Genomic DNA, 9,095 nt, shown 5'->3' with positions numbered 1-9,095 from the left:
GTCGGCGTCCTCCCACTCCGCCGCCGCTCCGCTCCCCTGTTTCCTTCACCTCACATCTTGCAGTCCTGCTTACCTTCTTCCCAGTCAAACCCTGCTCGGGAGCAAACGGATTTCGGATCCTCGGCTTTAGCACTCGCGTACGCCCCCAGCTTCCTTGTTCCTTCCTCCATCCCTTTGCTCCCTTCTCGATTAATCTCCGCTTGTTTTATTCCTCTTCCATCTAATTTTGTTTTGGTCCATTTGTTGAATCGCGCAGCTCGTGGACTTCGGTGTTCAGTTTGGGACCCTTTGCTCCGACGTTCTTCGTCAGGTTGGTATGCTTGAATTTTTTTTGGGGAGGAGTGGCGTGGAATGGTGGTCATTTGCTTTGATTTTTTTCCCTTCTTCCTCGGATTGCTGCGGATGTAGTTTAGTTGGGGGATTTTTCTCTCTCCCCCTATAGCCTATAGGGTTTATGTTCGTGCTCTCGGTGTACCCTGTGGGTGGGAGTGGGACTTTATGTTTAGCGTTCGTGTGTGTGAGGTGATGGTGTGCTGTCGATTATGAGCGGCTGATCTGGGCGTTTTAATGGATGTAACCTGTTGGGGTTGGGGGACTTGGTCGAGACACGCGACAGGTTTGTGGGGGAATGTTTCAATCATTCAATGGAGACACAACTCATGTTGGGAGCTAGATTGCCATGCTTGTGTGTTCCAAGTCTGTTTCTATCAGTAAAATGTTCCCACCTGCATGCATATGGATCATCCATCAAGGCATCATGCCATGGTTCCTGCTCTTCTTTGGTAGGATAATAATACTTGTTCTGGTCCCTTTTATGCGTGATCGATCATCTAGTTACATATTGGATTGAGTGCGTTATTTAAGGTGAGTAGTTTGATGGTAGTTTGTGATGAACCAGGGTTTGGTGGCTCCACGGCCTATTGTTCAATACGGCATGTTCAAATTTCAACATTTGTGTGCATTTTTTCTGTGTAGTTGCTGCAGTTGAAATGGATGGTGTGATATCTGAGTGGTTTTTCTAAGGATGTGCTGTTGAGAACTTGCCCAAGAGTCCTTGCTGCTTTTGAGGATTGGTTGAGCTTTTACCATGCAGTACACAATCTTTGAGCTGTGAACATTCAACATTGCACACATTCTTCAGGATAGGGGATGATTAACCTTCTACATTTGACGTTCCAAAATGATCTGATTATGTAGTTTGTGTGTGCCGCTAAAACTAATGAACTTTGTCTTACACATGTAAGTTGCTGATTTGTACAAGATACTGACTGCATTGGATTGCAAAATTGCATGGGACCTAAATTAGGAAGGATAGCTTCCCATCTATTTGGTTTTATTATGTATACCATTTGTTAACATATATGTTGGTATTCGTGTGGAAATGCCAACATCCCTACTTGTGTAAAGTTTCTGTGGTAGGGTAGCATAATCCTCAATATTTTTTCACACTTGAGATGTGTTCATTACGTTCGTCATATTGTATATTAACAATTTACTGCATGTCTCGATGATTGCACAGGTGCCCTGCTGAAGGCTGTTTTGTATCATGGAGAGTACAGACAAGGATGACAAACAATTGCTGTCACAGAAGAGTCTTCTAATCATGGACAAAATTGCGAAGATGAAGGGGATTTGTCAAGGAAAACAGAAATGTTAAATGTAGAAGAAGCACCAAGTTCCTCGAATGACAAATTAAACAATGAATCAGAAGTGCAGATCCAAGAGGGAGATGATGATTCAGAAAAGGGCTTAAATGGACAAATGAATGAAAGGACAAGCTCAGATGTCATGGAATGTGCAAGCTCAAACGAGATCACAAAAGAGATTCTTGCTGAAGACAAATCTGAAGAGCCAGTGTTTGATGGAACTGAGGTTCCTGAAATAGAAGAAACGAGGAGTTCTTCCGATCAATCTGTGGAACTTGGGGTGTGTTTAGTTACTCCCAAATTCCTAACTTTGACACTATGCAAAAAGAAGAATCCCCGTTACATCAAACTTGCGATATATGCATGGAGTACTAAATGTTGACGAAATCAAAAACTAATTGCACAGTTTGGTTGTACTTTGCGAGATGAACGTTTTGAGCCTAATTAGTCAACGATTAGACAATTATTACCAAATAAAAATAAAACGTTACTGTAGCTGCTGGAGTCCGTACTAAACAAGGGCGTCTGTACTGAATGACCGGGCTGTTGCAATAAAATATTTTGTTAAAGAAAAGAGTGCAATTGCAGTTTCAACATTTATGCGGCGCCTTTCTGGCAAAAAGGACGAGAATGAATTCAAGGTTGAAGCTGACAAGACTGTTGGTTCAGAATGCATGGACTGCGAGAAGACCGGGACAGATGCTGAATCCAAGCCTAAAGAGGTGCAGCAGAAATCCTCGTTTAGATCGGGGCTAGGAATCAATATTTGGTAGTGTAGTATTTTCATTTGTATTTGATAATTATTGTCTAATTATGGCCTAACTAGCCTCAAAAGATTTGTCTCGTAATTTACAATCAAACTATATAATTAGTTATTTTTTATCTACATTTAATACTCCATGCATGTATCCAAAGATTTGATATGATGGAGAGAGAGTGAAAAAACTTGCAATCCATGGGAACCCAGGTCCAGTTTAGTTCCCTCCCAAAATGCTAAATTTTTCAAGATTCTCCGTCACATCGAATCTTTGGACGCATGCATGAAGTATTAAATATAAATAAAAAAATAAAACTAATTACACAGTCTAGACGAAATCCACGAGACGAATCTTTTAAACCTAATTAGACTATAATTGGATATTAATTGTCAAATAATAACGAAAACTGCTACAGTCCGTTTTGCCAAAAAAAAAAAAAATCGGCATCTAATCAGGCCCCCACTGAACTTCATTAAAATTGGCTGAGATTTCGATACTTCTGTAACTGGGGAAGCATTGAATGAAAATGTGCCTGGTTTGTTGGAGCCACCAACATTGAAGAGTAGGATAATAATATACACAAAACTGGGGCGTGAAGATTGCAAAATGGTTCGTCTATTCTTGCATCAGAAAAGGCTTATGTTGAGATTAACATTGACATCTTCCCTGGTAGAAAGATGGAATTGGAGAAGAATACTGGATCATCCACTGTACCAAAAGTGTACTTTAATGACCTACTCTAAGCAGGGATACATATACATGTATCGGTATCGGACGGATACGCGGATACGCCATTTTTTGAGAGAACCTGATACGAGGATATGTTTTATTATTTTTATAAAAAATAATAATAAAGGACATTAAAATTATTGGGTATGTATGGATGCTCTCTAGAGACTACTCCAATCATTCCATAGCTTCTAGTTGCTACTTGACTGATAGGTCATGACTGAAAATATTGTTGGCTGATTTGTTGTGCGAGAAAAATACTGTTCGTTGACTGAAAAAGTACGGCTTATAAGCCAAGCGAACATGGTGTACTTCTACATGTGCTGGCTGTTGGAGGGGTATTTTTAGCATATAAATGTACAACACGTCTTTCCGGCCTGTGCTTAGCTGGGCCCAAGATTAGATTTTTTTAATTTTCTTTCTCTCCCCCAGCATTCTTCCCCCACCCTTCAATCAGCCATCTGCACGACTGTCTCCTGCTGGCCTGCTCCTCGCAGCTCCTCCTCCACCGGCGCCATGCCTTCCTCCTCCCACGCCGGTGACCGAGGTCCCTCTCGGCGTAGGCGGCCAAGCGACCATGGCTGCGCCCTACTCCACCCCAAGCGCGTGGCCAGCAGGCGGCCTGCCCGGTGCGGATGCAGCATGCGGACCTCGCCAGTGTAGAGCTCGCCTGTCACGGCCCTAACCAGATAGATGGGTTCGCCAGCGTGCACGCGCGGCTGGGAGCACGGAGAAGGCGTCGCCTCGAGCAAGCAACAGAAGGAGGAAGAGGATTCGGGAATTAGGTTTTGTTATTCGTTGACCTCCCATCCTCCCACACAGCGAGTATTTCATCAGTTCAACGACAAAAACGGGTCGAGCCCAAACATTACAGCCACGCAGCTCGCAGGCCGTCTTACTAGCCCTTACAGCTAGTGTGGCCCAACTCAATAAACAGCCAGAGGCCCATTCGTGACATCTTCCCCTCCTTAAGCTGCAGCGCGCCCTCGCGATGCAAAACCCACTGACTGCAGCATCAATGATGGTACATCCGTGGCACGCTCCCAGGTAGCCCAATGTACTAGACAGGACTCGCGTTGCAATAGAGCAACCGGTACATCTCCCCCTCCTTAAGCTACAGCACGCCCTCGTGATGCAGAACCTGCTGACTGCAGCATCGATGATGGTACATCCGTGGCACGCTCCCAGGTAGCCCAATGTACTAGACAGGACTCGAGTTGCAACAGAGCAACCGGTACAACCTGGTGGCCTACCAGATGAAGCCGCTGATCTAGTACCTGGGATGGTGGAAGACCTTCCAGCATGTATAGCAGTTGAAGCTCATCATTAGTATACAGGGTGGTGTTCGGAGGTAAAGCCTTCTTGAGCTCGCAAGCGTGGATAAAGTCAATGACAGACTGCTTCAAATTGGGCCAGGCAAACAGGGCGCGCACCTTGTGATAAGTTGCAGTAATGCCACTGTGGCCTCCCAGACCACTAGAATGCAGTGCCAATAACACTACCTGACGTGCTTCTGTGTGATTGCCTAGCCAAATTCTATTTTTATACTTGATGAGACCATCAGATAAGGTGAAACCTTTATCATTGGATCCAGTGATGCTGAGTTCTGTGAACAGTTGCTTGGTCTGATCATCCTTAGTATAACCTTCCACTATGATCTCTAGCCACCTAGGTGTACTGGTAGAGATGGCTGCCACTGTGCTAGGTTGAGCTTGCCGAGATAAAGCATCAGCAGCCTTGTTGTCCAACCCTTTCTTGTACACTATCTTGTACTACAGACCTAGGAGCTTGAGAAAGGCTTTGTGCTGCATCCCTTCCTGTAACTTTTGTTCTCCCAAATGGATCAGGCTTTTATGATCAGTGGCTATGTTGAACTCTTGATGTTGCAGATAGGATTTCCATTTGGTAACTGCCAAGATGAGTGCGAGGCATTCTTTTTCATATGTAGATAATGCTTGAGTTTTGGGTCCAAGTGCTTTGCTAATGTAAGCCATAGGGTGGTTGTCCTGGGAAAGCACAGCACCCACTCCTATGGAGGATGCATCTGTCTCAATGGTGAAGGGCTTGCTGAAATCTGGTAGGACCAGAATAGGGGCTGAGATCAAAGCCTACTTGAGAGCCTCAAAACTCATTTGCAATTGTGGGGTCTAGTGAAAGAGAACATCCTTCTTGAGGAGGTCAGTTAAGGGTCGACTGATAAGGCCATAATTCTTGATGAATTTGCGGTAATAACTAGACAATCCAAGGAATCCCCTTAACTATTTGAGATCAGTTGGAGTGGGCCAGTTGGCCACCGCTTCAATTTTCTTGGGGTCTGTGGCTACTCCCTCAGCACTGATGATGTGTCCCAAGTAATCCAAAGTCTGTTGGGCAAATGAGCACTTAGAGCGCTTGAGGAAGAACTGATGCTGCTGGAGGATCTAAAAAACCTGTTGCAAATGTTGCAAGTGGGCATCTAGTGTTGGACTGTAGATTAAGATGTCATCAACAAATACCAGCACACACTTGCAGAGCAGGGGCTTGAAAATTGTGTTCATTAAGGATTGAAATGTGGCAGGGGCATTGGTGAGCCCAAAGGGCATCACCCGAAATTCCCAATGCCCACTATGTGTTTTGATGGTTGTTTTCTCTTCATCGGCTGGTTGTAGTCTGATCTGATGGTAGCCTGAACGCATATCCAGTTTAGTGAACTAGGCTGCTCCATTGAATTCATCCAAGAGTTCATCCACAACTAGAAGAGGGTACTTGTCCTTGATAGTGATGTTGTTGAGCTGTCTGTAATCGACACAGAAATGCCAACTGCCATCTTTCTTCTTTACCAAAAGAACTGGGGAGGCAAAGGGGCTATGGCTAGGCTTGATAATGCCATTGGTGAGCATTTCCTAGATTTGGCGCTCAATTTCATCTTTCTAGGAAGGTGAATATCTATAAGGCTTGATGTTGACAGGTTTGACACCAGCAATCAATGGAATGTGGTGATCAAACTCTCTGGTGGTGGAAGGGAATCAGGGTCTTTGAAAAGGTGGGCATGGCTGTCAACAAGGTTTTGGATGGATGGTGGAATGGATTGGGTGGGTTGGGTGGTTTGTGTTTGATAGAGATGTATCATTTGAGCCATTCCCCCTTTTCTGAGCAGACCTCTCAGTTTCCTTGCCTTGAGCTTGTGACATGTAGACAGCTGGTCCTTGACTCCTTTGAGACTAATTCTCTGCCCAGCATAAGTGAACCGCAATAGTTTTCTCTTCTAGTGGATCCACATAGGACTAAATCTCTCCAACCAATCCATACCTAACACCATGTCATAGTAAGGTAATGGAAGAATGCGGACATTGGTAGAGAACGTATGCCCCTAAGTCCACCAAGTGAAATTGAGGACCTGCTGTTGGCTCAGAATCTTTTCACCATTAGCCACAGTGACTGTTATAAGAGGAGTTGATGTGAGATCACACTTTAAGGTGTCAGTAGTCTTCTGACTGAGGAAGGAGCTGGAACTGCCTGAGTCAACCAAGATCAAAATTTCCTGACTATTGACCAAGCCTGTGATTTTGATGGTTTTCCTGCCTTGTACCCCCACTGTTGTAGCTTGAGATAAAGAAAAGACCTCGTCTTCACTGGATTCTTCAGAGGTGGGCTCAGACTTGTTGGCCTCTAGAAAAAGGTCCATAACTTCCTCTAGGATATGGAGGGACACCTTATCAGGGCATTTATGATTTCGGCCCCATTTCTCACCACACTTCATGCATAAGCCTTGAGCACAGCACTGATCTCATTTGTTCTCCCACTTGGGTTTGGCGTCTTCAGCTGGAGTGGCGCCTAGAATACCAGGTGCTGCTGCCTGAGGTGGCTTGGCTGGAAACTTGTTGTACTCCCAGTAATGGCGCTTGCCAAAATACTTGGGTTGAGACTCCAACACCTCAGCCTGCATAAGAGCCAGTGACAGAGCCACATCAACTGTTCTTGACTTATGTAAAACAATAGCAGCTCTGATTTCAGGATGTAGCCCTTGGAGGAATTTGCTAACAAAGAAAACATCATCTAATTGATTGTTATGAACCAGCACTTTATGCATGACAGTTTGGAATCTATCATAATAGTCCTGAACATCAGAGGTTTGCTTAATGCTTAGTAATTCTAACATAGAGTTGTGATATAGATCTTTGCCAAATTTAGACTCAATAGCAATACAAAGTTCAACCCAATTATCTACCCCATGCTATGCTTCGTAAGTTTGTAACCATAAAGCAGCATGCCCTTTGAAATGAAGGGTGCCATACTGAGCCCAACGATGCACAAGAACATTGAACATATCAAAATATTTTTCCGCTTTTTCTTTCTAGACTTTTGGATGAGACCCATCAAATTTGGGAAACTGGGCCTTAGGCAAACAACAGTCATTGGAGGTAGGCACAACATGATAATGAACTAGAAAATTGGGGGTGGATGACTGACCATTGGCCAGGGGATGAGTGAGGACCAGAGTCCCCCCATCATGCCCCTATGGTGATGTTGCAGCGCCGAGGCCCGTGGCCCGCCCCTCTTCCTCGCGCTTCGGGGCTGATGGCGGAGCGTTGTGCGCTTCCAACGCCTCCACACGTGACGTGAGAGTCTTGATCTCCATGGTCAGCTCGGTGGATGCGTGATTGACCTTAGGATGCCAACGATTGAAGGACTCCATGAGCAGGAGCATGGACTTCATCTGCGCGCTGAGCGCATCTAGCTTTTCTTCAGTGGTCGCCATTCGGGAGGTGAGGGTTGGGGGTTTGGGTTTGTGCACCAGCGAGTGGGTTGGCTTGGATGGCAATGGTGGCGGATCGACTAGAAGCTGAAAGCGATGGGAAATTAGAAGGAAAATGGATCTGCAGGGTGGAAACTGGCCAGCACAGTGGAATCAGTGCGAATGGAGGTAGGGGAAGGAGGTGGTAGGTAAGTTGAACAGCGACGCTGGTGGATCTAGCGGTGGAGATGCAGGAGATTCGGCGTACACCCTCATTGCTATTCAGGATTCAACCATCGGCGACGGGATTTTACGAACCCGAAAAAGCGATGGATCGAATGGCTCTGGTACCAAATGTCATGACCCTAACCAGATAGATGGGTTCGCCGACATGCACGCGTGGCTGGGAGCACGACGAAGGCACCACCTCGAGCAAGCAACAGAAGGAGGAAGAGGATTTGGGAATTAGGTTTTGTCATTCGCTGACCTCCCATCCTCCCACACAGCGAGTATTTCATCAGTTCAATGACACAAATGGGCCAAGCCCAAACATTACAGCCACGTGGCTCATAGGCTGTCTTACTGGCCCTTATAGCTAGTGTGGCCTGAAAGCATCTAGGCCCCTAGTTGGGTTTCGATGATTAATGACAATACAAGATTACTATGACTAACATGTGCTTTGCAGAAGCAATTAAGTTAGGTCATGGTAATAGAGATCAATTGGGCAATCAAGGTTGTCATGCCCCTACGATGGAAATCATTTCAGTTTTCAAAGGATGGATGACAAGGTTAAGGATGACTAGTTCTAAGTGTCGATTAGAGTTGGAGTGACACTTAGAGTAGTTTAGGACTTTGTTTTTCCTTTGGCCATACTATTAAGGGGAGTATGGACGGGTAGCTTGACCTAGTTGAGTCTAGTGAGTTAGGTGTGGTGCACACTTGTTAAAACTAGCTCTAGGTAGCTCCTATGAATGCCTAAGATCCTTTGGAGCAAACTTCATTCACATATGATCGAGAGTTGGAAGTGAATAGAGGGTCAAATGTTGATCGGACGCTGGCCTCGATGCGACCGGACGCTGGCTGTAGGGTCCGGTTAGTTCATTTGATCAAGTGACTGTGTTCGGTGCGACCGGACGCTGGAGAGGTCAAGTGACCAGACACTGAAAAGCAGCGTCCGGTCGACTCCAGTAAGGTTCCAGAGAAGGGAATCTGCGACCGAACGCGTCCGGTCAGTATTGACCGGACCCT

General features: G+C 45.4%; 1 long non-coding RNA gene across 1 annotated transcript; it reads left to right on the top strand.

Annotated features, from left to right (window-relative positions):
- On the top strand, positions 1–2,005 carry LOC136520065 (uncharacterized). Its single transcript, XR_010775130.1, has 3 exons — positions 1–137; positions 257–310; positions 1,520–2,005. It is a non-coding gene; the product is annotated as an uncharacterized lncRNA (long non-coding RNA).
- The last annotated feature ends 7,090 nt before the right edge of the window (positions 2,006–9,095 follow it).

Source organism: Miscanthus floridulus, chromosome 18 (genome assembly GCF_019320115.1).
Source record: "Miscanthus floridulus cultivar M001 chromosome 18, ASM1932011v1, whole genome shotgun sequence".
Lineage (NCBI taxonomy): Eukaryota > Viridiplantae > Streptophyta > Magnoliopsida > Poales > Poaceae > Miscanthus > Miscanthus floridulus.
This window is presented reverse-complemented; position numbering and strand designations above follow the sequence as displayed.